At 45.9% G+C, this 10,119-nt stretch overlaps 1 long non-coding RNA gene and 1 pseudogene across 33 annotated transcripts; both read left to right on the forward strand.

Annotated features, from left to right (window-relative positions):
* The window catches only part of LOC127923503 (myosin heavy chain, embryonic smooth muscle isoform-like), a 29,176-nt pseudogene extending 26,925 nt beyond the window's left edge, over positions 1–2,251 (forward strand).
* A 2,590-nt stretch (positions 2,252–4,841) lies between these two features.
* LOC127923499 (uncharacterized) lies at positions 4,842–8,017 on the forward strand. Of its 33 annotated transcripts, none has more exons than XR_008114529.1 (4): positions 4,842–4,991; positions 5,039–5,616; positions 5,661–5,893; positions 5,985–8,017. It is a non-coding gene; the product is annotated as an uncharacterized LOC127923499 (long non-coding RNA). The 33 variants fall into 33 exon arrangements; XR_008114516.1 differs by having other exon boundaries at positions 4,863–5,461; positions 5,507–5,616; XR_008114538.1 differs by having other exon boundaries at positions 4,863–5,461; positions 5,507–5,616; positions 5,755–5,893.
* Positions 8,018–10,119: the final 2,102 nt, after the last annotated feature.

The following is a 10,119-nucleotide window of genomic DNA, read 5'->3' on the forward strand; positions in this document are numbered from 1 at the left end:
TTCCTCAGACTCTTCCTCAAATTCTTCCTTAAACTCTTCCTCAAAATCTTCCTTAAACTCTTCCTCGAATTCTTCCTCAGACTCTTCCTCAAATTCTTCCTTAAACTCTTCCTCAAAATCTTCCTTAAATTCTTCCTCAAACTCTTCCTCAAAATCTTCCTCGAATTCTTCCTCAGACTCTTCCTCGAATTCTTACTTAAACTCTTCCTCAAATTCTTCCTCAAACTCTTCCTCAAATTCTTCCTTAAAGCCTTCCTCAAACTCTTCCTCAAATTCTTCCTCAAACTCTTCCTTAAAGCCTTCCTCAAACTCTTCCTCAAATTCTTCCTTAAAGCCTTCCTCAAACTCTTCCTCAAATTCTTCCTTAAAGCCTTCCTCAAACTCTTCCTCAAATTCTTCCTTAAATTCTTCCTCAAACTCTTCCTCAATCACTTCCTCAACTTAAACTCCTCAGCCTTTAGCTAACCCTTGGTCTCTCATTCATCCTCTGTCTTCACCTCTAACCTATATATTAGCCTTTTCTTCCAGTTCTTCTTCCAACAGTGTTTAAGGTCTAACCATCCAGACACATATGTTTCTTACATGGCTCTGGAAACCAACTATACCTCTAACTTAACTAATTTCCTCTCTGTCTGATTCTGGCATCTCTTCTTCTTCCCTCTTTAAATTCTAACTTTTTCCTTCTCTTCCTCCAATACGGCCTTCTATCCTGCCTCTTCCCTCTGCCTCTAATTCCATTATTTCCCCGACATTCCCGTCCTTCCCAGGCGAGGAGGAGGGGAGTCATCTTTCAGCAGCAGTCCTCGACGCGTGGGGAGCGTTGGGAATGTCAGCCTCAGTCGGACCGGGAGCCGGAGGAGCAGAGCTGGGGATAATGAAGGGAATGGTGGGAATTCTGAGAACACAAACAACGTTCCAGAAGAGGAGGAGCCTCTGTTCTCGTCCACCCCGCCTCCAGAGGACATCAGCGGAACCCTGCCGGAAGAGTAGAGGGACAAAGTCTCACCCCTCCTTTTAAACACGGTCCTTCCTTCTTCCTGTCCTTCCCTGACTTCCCCCAATACATCTTTCCATTTCCTGTCTTTTATCCCTCCCTCATTCCCTCTCCTTCCATTCCTCCTTTTATCTTTCCCTCCTTCCACTTCTCCCTTTTTCCCTCCCTTCTTCCCTCCCCATCCCTTCTTCCCTCCCCATCCCTTCTTCCTTTTCTCCTCCCTTCTTCCCTCCCCTTCCCTTCCTTTTCTCCTCCCTTCTTCCCTCCCCTTCCCTTCCTCCCTTCTTCCCTCCCCTTCCTCCTTTTCTCCTCCCTTCTTCCCTCCCCTTCCCTTCCTCCTTTTTCTCCTCCCTTCTTCCCTCCCCTTCCCTTCCTTTTCTCCTCCCTTCTTCCTCCCCCTTCCCTTCTTCCTTTTATCCTCCCTTCTTCCCTCCCCTTCCCTTCCTCCTTTGCTCCTCCCTTCTTCCCTCCCCTTCCTCCTTTGCTCCTTACTTCTTCCCTCCCCTTCCTCCTTTGCTCCTCCCTTCTTCCCTCCCCTTCCTCCTTTGCTCCTCCCTTCTTCCCTCCCCTTCCTCCTTTGCTCCTTCCTTCTTCCCTCCCCTTCCCTTCCTCCTTTGCTCCTCCCCTCCCCTTCCTTTGCTCCTCCCTTCTTCCCTCCCCTTCCCTTCCTCCTTTGCTCCTCCCTTCTTCCCTTCCCTTCCTCCTTTGCTCCTCCCTTCTTCCCTCCCCTTCCCTTCCTCCTTTTGCTCCTCCCTTCTTCCCTCCCCTTCCTCCTTTGCTCCTCCCTTCTTCCCTCCCCTTCCTCCTTTGCTCCTCCCTTCTTCCCTCCCCTTCCTCCTTTGTTCCTCCCTTCTTCCCTCCCCTTCCCTTCCTCCTTTTTCTCCTCCCTTCTTCCCTCCCCTTCCTCCTTTGCTCCTCCCTTCTTCCCTCCCCTTCCTCCTTTGCTCCTTCCTTCTTCCCTCCCCTTCCCTTCCTCCTTTGCTCCTCCCCTCCCTTCCTTTGCTCCTCCCTTCTTCCCTCCCCTCCCCTTCCTCCTTTGCTCCTTCCTTCTTCCCTCCCCTTCCCTTCCTCCTTTGCTCCTCCCTTCTTCCCTCCCCTTCCTCCTTTGCTCCTCCCTTCTTCCCTCCCCTTCCTCCTTTGCTCCTCCCTTCTTCCCTCCCCTTCCCTTCCTCCTTTGCTCCTCCCCCTCCCCTTCCATCCCGACTGAAGTTCTTATACCCCACCCCCTTTTTATGCCTCACCTGTCTGTGACAATAGCTTTGATTGTGTCACCAAAATGTCAAAGTACAGTGTGAGCTGTTTTAAATTGAAGTTATAGCTTATTGCAGATGTCATAATATATATCTGAAGTTATAGCTTATTGCAGAAGTCATAATATATATCTGAAGTTATAGCTTAAATATCGTTTTTCTCTCTACTTTTATTTATTGAATTATATTTTCAAGCAGTTAAACTAATTCTTTAATCTGGGTATTTAATGTGAATTGAGTTGATATAGAGTAAACCCAGGGACAATACTGTCTAAAGATATTTAATCAGATATCAGGCTGTGTGCTGGGTCTTTGTTTTTCATTCATAATGAGTTCCTTACTGACGCACACACACACACACACACACACTACAGCCCTACTACTACTGTTATGATCTACGTTAATTTTAGGTTCACATCAAATTATATTCCACAATCATACTAGCCTCATCCCAGATCTGTTTGTGCCATCATGTCAACTCATGACAGACAGACTGGTGCCCAGGCTACAATCCTAAAGGACACAGACAGACTGGTGCCCAGGCTACAATCCTAAAGGACACAGACAGACTGGTGCCCAGGCTACAATCCTAAAGGACACAGACAGACTGGTGCCCAGGCTACAATCCTACAGGACACAGACAGACTGGTGCCCAGGCTACAATCCTACAGGACACAGACAGACTGGTACCCAGGCTACAATCCTAAAGGACACAGACAGACTGGTGCCCAGGCTACAATCCTACAGGACACAGACAGACTGGTGCCCAGGCTACAATCCTACAGGACACAGACAGACTGGTACCCAGGCTACAATCCTAAAGGACACAGACAGACTGGTGCCCAGGCTACAATCCTACAGGACACAGACAGACTGGTGCCCAGGCTACAATCCTACAGGACACAGACAGACTGGTGCCCAGGCTACAATAGTCTACAGGACACAGACAGACTGGTGCCCAGGCTACAATCCTACAGGACACAGACAGACTGGTGCCCAGGCTACAATCCACAGGACACAGACAGACTGGTACCCAGGCTACAATCCTACAGGACACAGACAGACTGGTACCCAGGCTACAATTAAAGGACACAGACAGACTGGTGCCCAGGCTACAATCCTACAGGACACAGACAGACTGGTGCCCAGGCTACAATCCTACAGGACACAGACAGACTGGTACCCAGGCTACAATCCTAAAGGACACAGACAGACTGGTGCCCAGGCTACAATCCTACAGGACACAGACAGACTGGTGCCCAGGCTACAATCCTACAGGACACAGACAGACTGGTGCCCAGGCTACAATCCTAAAGGACACAGACAGACTGGTGCCCAGGCTACAATCCTACAGGACACAGACAGACTGGTGCCCAGGCTACAATCCTAAAGGACACAGACAGACTGGTACCCAGGCTACAATAGTCTACAGGACACAGACAGACTGGTGCACAGGCTACAATCATACAGGACACAGACAGACTGGTACCCAGGCTACAATAGTCTACAGGACACAGACAGACTGGTGCCCAGGCTACAATAGTTTACATGGCTTTTAGTATCATTCAGTGTCAAGGGTTATTAGGCTGAATTGTTTGTGAAAACACCTACATATACATTTTAAATGCTATAAACTATTTTCAAATCACCACAATCGTGTGTTCTTGTCTGTGGATTTTGTTCAACAGCAACAAAAAAAAAACACATCTTTCACCAAGTCAGTTTTATTGAGGACAGTTGGGTCAGAGACACATTTAACCCAACATGACTTATTAGATACAGGAAGAGGCATCCCAGGATGAAACATATTTCATGGGGAAAACTAAATGTGTACATTTTAGTACAGAAGCTTGCGAGTGGCTACACAAAGCAACAACATGACATCTCATTGGGTGTCCCATCTCTGTGACTTTCTGATTCACAGAAACAAGACACACCCCCATCCACACTGAGTTAGAAATGTTTCAAATGATATTGCTTCATACATTCTACCCCCTGAGCAACAAGCAGTAACAGTCACACGTCGGCATCCACTCCCATTATAAACACACTCAACATTCTATTTTCTTACATCCTATATTATTACTAGTACCATATAGGGAAAAAGTAAGAACCCAAAGCAAGTGAATCAACCCTTACATGTATTTTGTAACATAAAACACGTTTCCTTTAAGTAATCATATGTCATCCCTCATCACAGAACAAGGTTACTTTCAGAGTTGGGCTCAGTTCCATTTCAATTCAGTCATTCTTTCATAGTTGGGCTCAGTTCCATTTCAATCAATCCTGGAAATAAACGGACGTTCCAATTTGTCTCTCAATTTAAAAAAACAAGTGTATTTCAGTTTACTTCCTAAATTGAAACAGCTTTGGTAACTTTTTATACTCCTGGATGGCAAAAGTACTGAGCTGAACTGAGCAGCCAACTGATATTATTCATCTCTTCCACTGAGCACCTAGCTCTGGGAACTTGGTAAATCTGTAAGGATTGGATAGGTATAAACATGGTGAATACTTCACCTAGCCTCATCAGAGGACAAGGTGGAAGTGTTCTTTATCATATTGCGTTGCCACTCCCGTCTATCCAACACTTTCAGATCTACTACATTTGCCTAGGACCTAGGGAGGAGGGTAGTTGGGGCTAAATGTTAGTTTGTTTGGCGTTGACGCTATATCATTGGCTAGAACTGAATGGGCTGAGGTGTATTACCGGTACCTGAGCAGTAGAAAGAGACATATTTAATAAGGTCAGACCACACTGTGGTCCCAGCTACACAGAGACATCTTTAATAAGGTCAGACCACACTGAGGTCCCAGCTACACAGAGACATCTTTAATAAGGTCAGACCACACTGAGGTCCCAGCTACACAGAGACATCTTTAATAAGGTTAGACCACACTGAGGTCCCAGCTACACAGAGACATCTTTAATAAGGTCAGACCACACTGAGGTCCCAGCTACACAGAGACATCTTTAATAAGGTCAGACCACACTGAGGTCCCAGCTACACAGAGACATCTTTAATAAGGTCAGACCACACTGAGGTCCCAGCTACACAGAGACATCTTTAATAAGGTCAGACCACACTGAGGTCCCAGCTACACAGAGACATCTTTAATAAGGTTAGACCACACTGAGGTCCCAGCTACACAGAGACATCTTTAATAAGGTCAGACCACACTGAGGTCCCAGCTACACAGAGACATCTTTAATAAGGTCAGACCACACTGAGGTCCCAGCTACAGAGACATCTTTAATAAGGTCAGACCACACTGAGGTCCCAGCTACACAGAGACATCTTTAATAAGGTCAGACCACACTGAGGTCCCAGCTACACAGAGACATCTTTAATAAGGTCAGACCACACTGAGGTCCCAGCTCAGAGACATCTTTAATAAGGTTAGACCACACTGAGGTCCCAGCTACACAGAGACATATTTAATAAGGTCAGACTACACTGAGGTCCCAGCTAAACAGAGACATCTTTAATAAGGTTAGACCACACTGAGGTCCCAGCTACACAGAGACATCTTTAATAAGGTCAGACCACACTGAGGTCCCAGCTACACAGAGACATCTTTAATAAGGTCAGACCACACTGAGGTCCCAGCTACAGAGACATCTTTAATAAGGTCAGACCACACTGAGGTCCCAGCTACACAGACATCTTTAATAAGGTCAGACCACACTGAGGTCCCAGCTACAGAGACATCTTTAATAAGGTCAGACCACACTAAAGGTCCCAGCTACAGAGACATCTTTAATAAGGTCAGACCACACTGAGGTCCCAGCTACAGAGACATCTTTAATAAGGTCAGACCACACTGTGGTCTCAGAGTAAAGGCACAAAGCTTCACCCAACAGGATATAAGCGACAATATCATCAATATAGGTGTGACAGTATTTGAGTGCGTCCATAAATGGCACCCTATTCCCTATATAGCATCCTACGTTTGACTGGCTCCTATGACTGAGTAGTATGCCCTTTACTTCTAACTGGGGGAAAAAAGTAGGGCCCTATATAGGGAATGTGTTGATATTTAAGACACAAGCCTGTCATCACAGAACGAACCAACAAACACCCAAAACATAAGGGTGAGAATGATAAACCAGGTATTCAAACCCACATACCCAGGCCATTGAGCGCCTTCAGAGACTGTGTTAGCCCGCTGAGTTAAAGACAAGGCATTACCCTAGGGTGCTAACGCGAGTCTTCAGATCTCAGGCAATGTTATTCACAGAGACCACAGGCTTACTGGTCAAAGACTCATGAGACCACAGGCTTACTGGTCAAAGACTCATGAGACCACAGGCTGACTGGTCAAAGAGTCATGAGACCACAGGCTTACTGGTCAAAGACTCATGAGACCACAGGCTTACTGGTCAAAGACTCATGAGACCACAGGCTTACTGGTCAAAGACTCATGAGACCACAGACTTACTGGTCAAAGACTCATGAGACCACAGGCTTACTGGTCAAAGACTCATGAGACCACAGGCTTACTGGTCAAAGACTCATGAGACCACAGGCTTACTGGTCAAAGAGTCATGAGACCACAGGCTTACTGGTCAAAGAGTCATGAGACCACAGACTTACTGGTCAAAGACTCATGAGACCACAGACTTACTGGTCAAAGACTCATGAGACCACAGGCTTACTGGTCAAAGACTCATGAGACCACAGGCTTACTGGTCAAAGACTCATGAGACCACAGGCTTACTGGTCAAAGACTCATGAGACCACAGGCTTACTGGTCAAAGAGTCATGAGACCACAGACTTACTGGTCAAAGACTCATGAGACCACAGACTTACTGGTCAAAGACTCATGAGACCACAGGCTTACTGGTCAAAGACTCATGAGGGGATAGAGGGCACAGCATGGAGTACATTACTTGGTAGTGAACCACTGGTTTATCCGAGCCAAATAACCTCTGTTACACTTGTGCCACCATATACAATATGTTAAACACTCATCTTGTAGGGGTTAAAACCCCTGAGATTATAAACCACATTCACAGGTTTGAAAAACTCTGGTAACTTAAAAATGTTTTTTTAAATAAATGGATTTCTAGAATTCCTGGTTGGAATGTTGGATTTCTTGCTTATTCCCGCTTGGTTCCGTGAATCTTCTAACACTGATTTATGGAATATGTGGGAAATTTGGCCGAATTTTGCAGCCCTAGTCAGTCATTCACAGGTAAGGCCGTCACATAAACAAACGTAAATCTGGACTCCCCTCTGAGCAACATACTCAGCTGTCCGAGTTCATAACCACTACCCTCTGAGCAACATACTCAGCTGTCTGAGTTCATAACCACTACCCTCTAGGCAACATACTCAGCTGTCTGAGTTCATAACCACTACCCTCTGAGCAACATACTCAGCTGTCTGAGTTCATAACCACTACCCTCTGAGCAACATACTCAGCTGTCCGAGTTCATAACCACTACCCTCTGAGCAACATACTCAGCTGTCTGAGTTCATAACCACTACCCTCTGAGCAACATACTCAGCTGTCTGAGTTCATAACCACTACCCTCTGAGCAACATACTCAGCTGTCTGAGTTCATAACCACTACCCTCTGAGCAACATACTCAGCTGTCTGAGTTCATAACCACTACCCTCTGAGCAACATACTCAGCTGTCTGAGTTCATAACCACTACCCTCTGAGCAACATACTCAGCTGTCTGAGTTCATATCCACTACCCTCTGAGCAACATACTCAGCTGTCTGAGTTCATAACCACTACCCTCTGAGCAACATACTCAGCTGTCGAGTTCATAACCACTACCCTCTGAGCAACATACTCAGCTGTCTGAGTTCATAACCACTACCCTCTGAGCAACATACTCAGCTGTCTGAGTTCATAACCACTACCCTCTGAGCAACATACTCAGCTGTCTGAGTTCATAACCACTACCCTCTGAGCAACATACTCAGCTGTCTGAGTTCATAACCACTACCCTCTGAGCAACATACTCAGCTGTCTGAGTTCATAACCACTACCCTCTGAGCAACATACTCAGCTGTCTGAGTTCATAACCACTACCCTCTGAGCAACATACTCAGCTGTCTGAGTTCATAACCACTACCCTCTGAGCAACATACTCAGCTGTCTGAGTTCATAACCACTACCCTCTGAGCAACATACTCAGCTGTCTGAGTTCATAACCACTACCCTCTGAGCAACATACTCAGCTGTCTGAGTTCATAACCACTACCCTCTGAGCAACATACTCAGCTGTCTGAGTTCATAACCACTACCCTCTGAGCAACATACGTGGCTGTCTGTCATACCCAAATATCAACATTTCCACTTACAACTATAAAACACAGCTTCAATCTCCACGTGGATTACTCATGGATAGTTCATTCATCATTCAAGACTTCTACTAGTAAGAACATCCTACTGTATTGCTGTAGTTTAAACACATTATAGTCCAAGAAGGCATCATTAACTTTGGTCATCTAACTCTGTTATATCAGCCATGTTGAAGGTGCTCTATCAGCCTAGCCATGAAGATCTCTATCAGCCTAGCCATGAAGATCTCTATCAGCCTAGCCATGTTGAAGGTGCTCTATCAGCCTAGCCATGTTGAAGATCTCTATCAGCCTAGCCATGTTGAAGGTGCTCTATCAGCCTAGCCATGAAGATCTCTATCAGCCTAGCCATGAAGATCTCTATCAGCCTAGCCATGTTGAAGATCTAAAGGTGAGCGCAGGCTAGCGTTCAGTCAGGTTTTACCAGGCTGACGTGCCACCATTGGTAGCATCCTCAACACCATAGACTAGGATAGACGGCTCTTGTGCCACGAAGCCGGTTTAAGCATGGGCAGAGCGAGCCATTGAGGACTACACCATTTTGAAGTAGTCAAGAAGTGGCTGGTGCTTGCTATCGGTCAGGAAAGGATTACAGAATTCCATCCAGGTCAGTAGGACTGATCAGCCAATGAATTATACTAGACTAACATTACATAACTGCAGGTGCCAGTAAATCACCAACCTTGTCTTTATACCTGTTCAGACAACACCCTCCAGGGGGGCAGTAAATCAGCAACCTTGTCTTTATACCTGTTCAGACAACACCCTCCAGGGGGCAGTAAATCACCAACCTTGTCTTTATACCTGTTCAGACAACACCCTCCAGGGGGCAGTAAATCACCAACCTTGTCTTTATACCTGTTCAGACAACACCCTCCAGGGGGCAGTAAATCACCAACCTTGTCTTTATACCTGTTCAGACAACACCCTCCAGGGGGCAGTAAAATCACCAACCTTGTCTTTACCGTTGAAGAAGAAATGGACTACTTTAAAATGGAGAAATCCCTCAATGGCGCTGACCATGCTGTCACAGAAGCTGACCATGCTGTCACAGAAGCCCTCTCTATACCAAACACATTCCTCAACCTAACCAATCACCCACAGATCTAGGATCAGATTACCTTAACCCCAATCCCCACCCTTAACCATTAGAGGGACAACATCTGATCCTGAACCTGCAGTAAAAAAGTGCAAAGTATATCTATTCCTCACCAAACCTTCTACGCCAACTTTCCTTCTGCCTCCTGACTAGTCCCAAGATGTCCTGTTTTTTCCCCCAGAAATCCTGGCTGAAGGATTCCAGATTCCCTGCTTACTACACCCTGATTCTGGGAATCATCCAACCAGGATTTCTGGAAAACCAGGGTATTTTGGGGGAAAGTTACCTGAATTTAGCAACCCTACTCCTGACCCTCTTAACACTCCTTCCACTTCCTGTCCTTAACCAGTAGGTGTCACTGTTCAGTCACAGCATTATCATTCAAACATTGGTAGACAAAAGAAAGGGCTGTATTCAAGTGAAGTAAAATTATATATAATTTTTAAATAT

The sequence above is a fragment of the Oncorhynchus keta genome, unplaced genomic scaffold (assembly GCF_023373465.1).
Source record: "Oncorhynchus keta strain PuntledgeMale-10-30-2019 unplaced genomic scaffold, Oket_V2 Un_contig_29918_pilon_pilon, whole genome shotgun sequence".
Taxonomy (NCBI): Eukaryota; Metazoa; Chordata; class Actinopteri; order Salmoniformes; family Salmonidae; genus Oncorhynchus; species Oncorhynchus keta.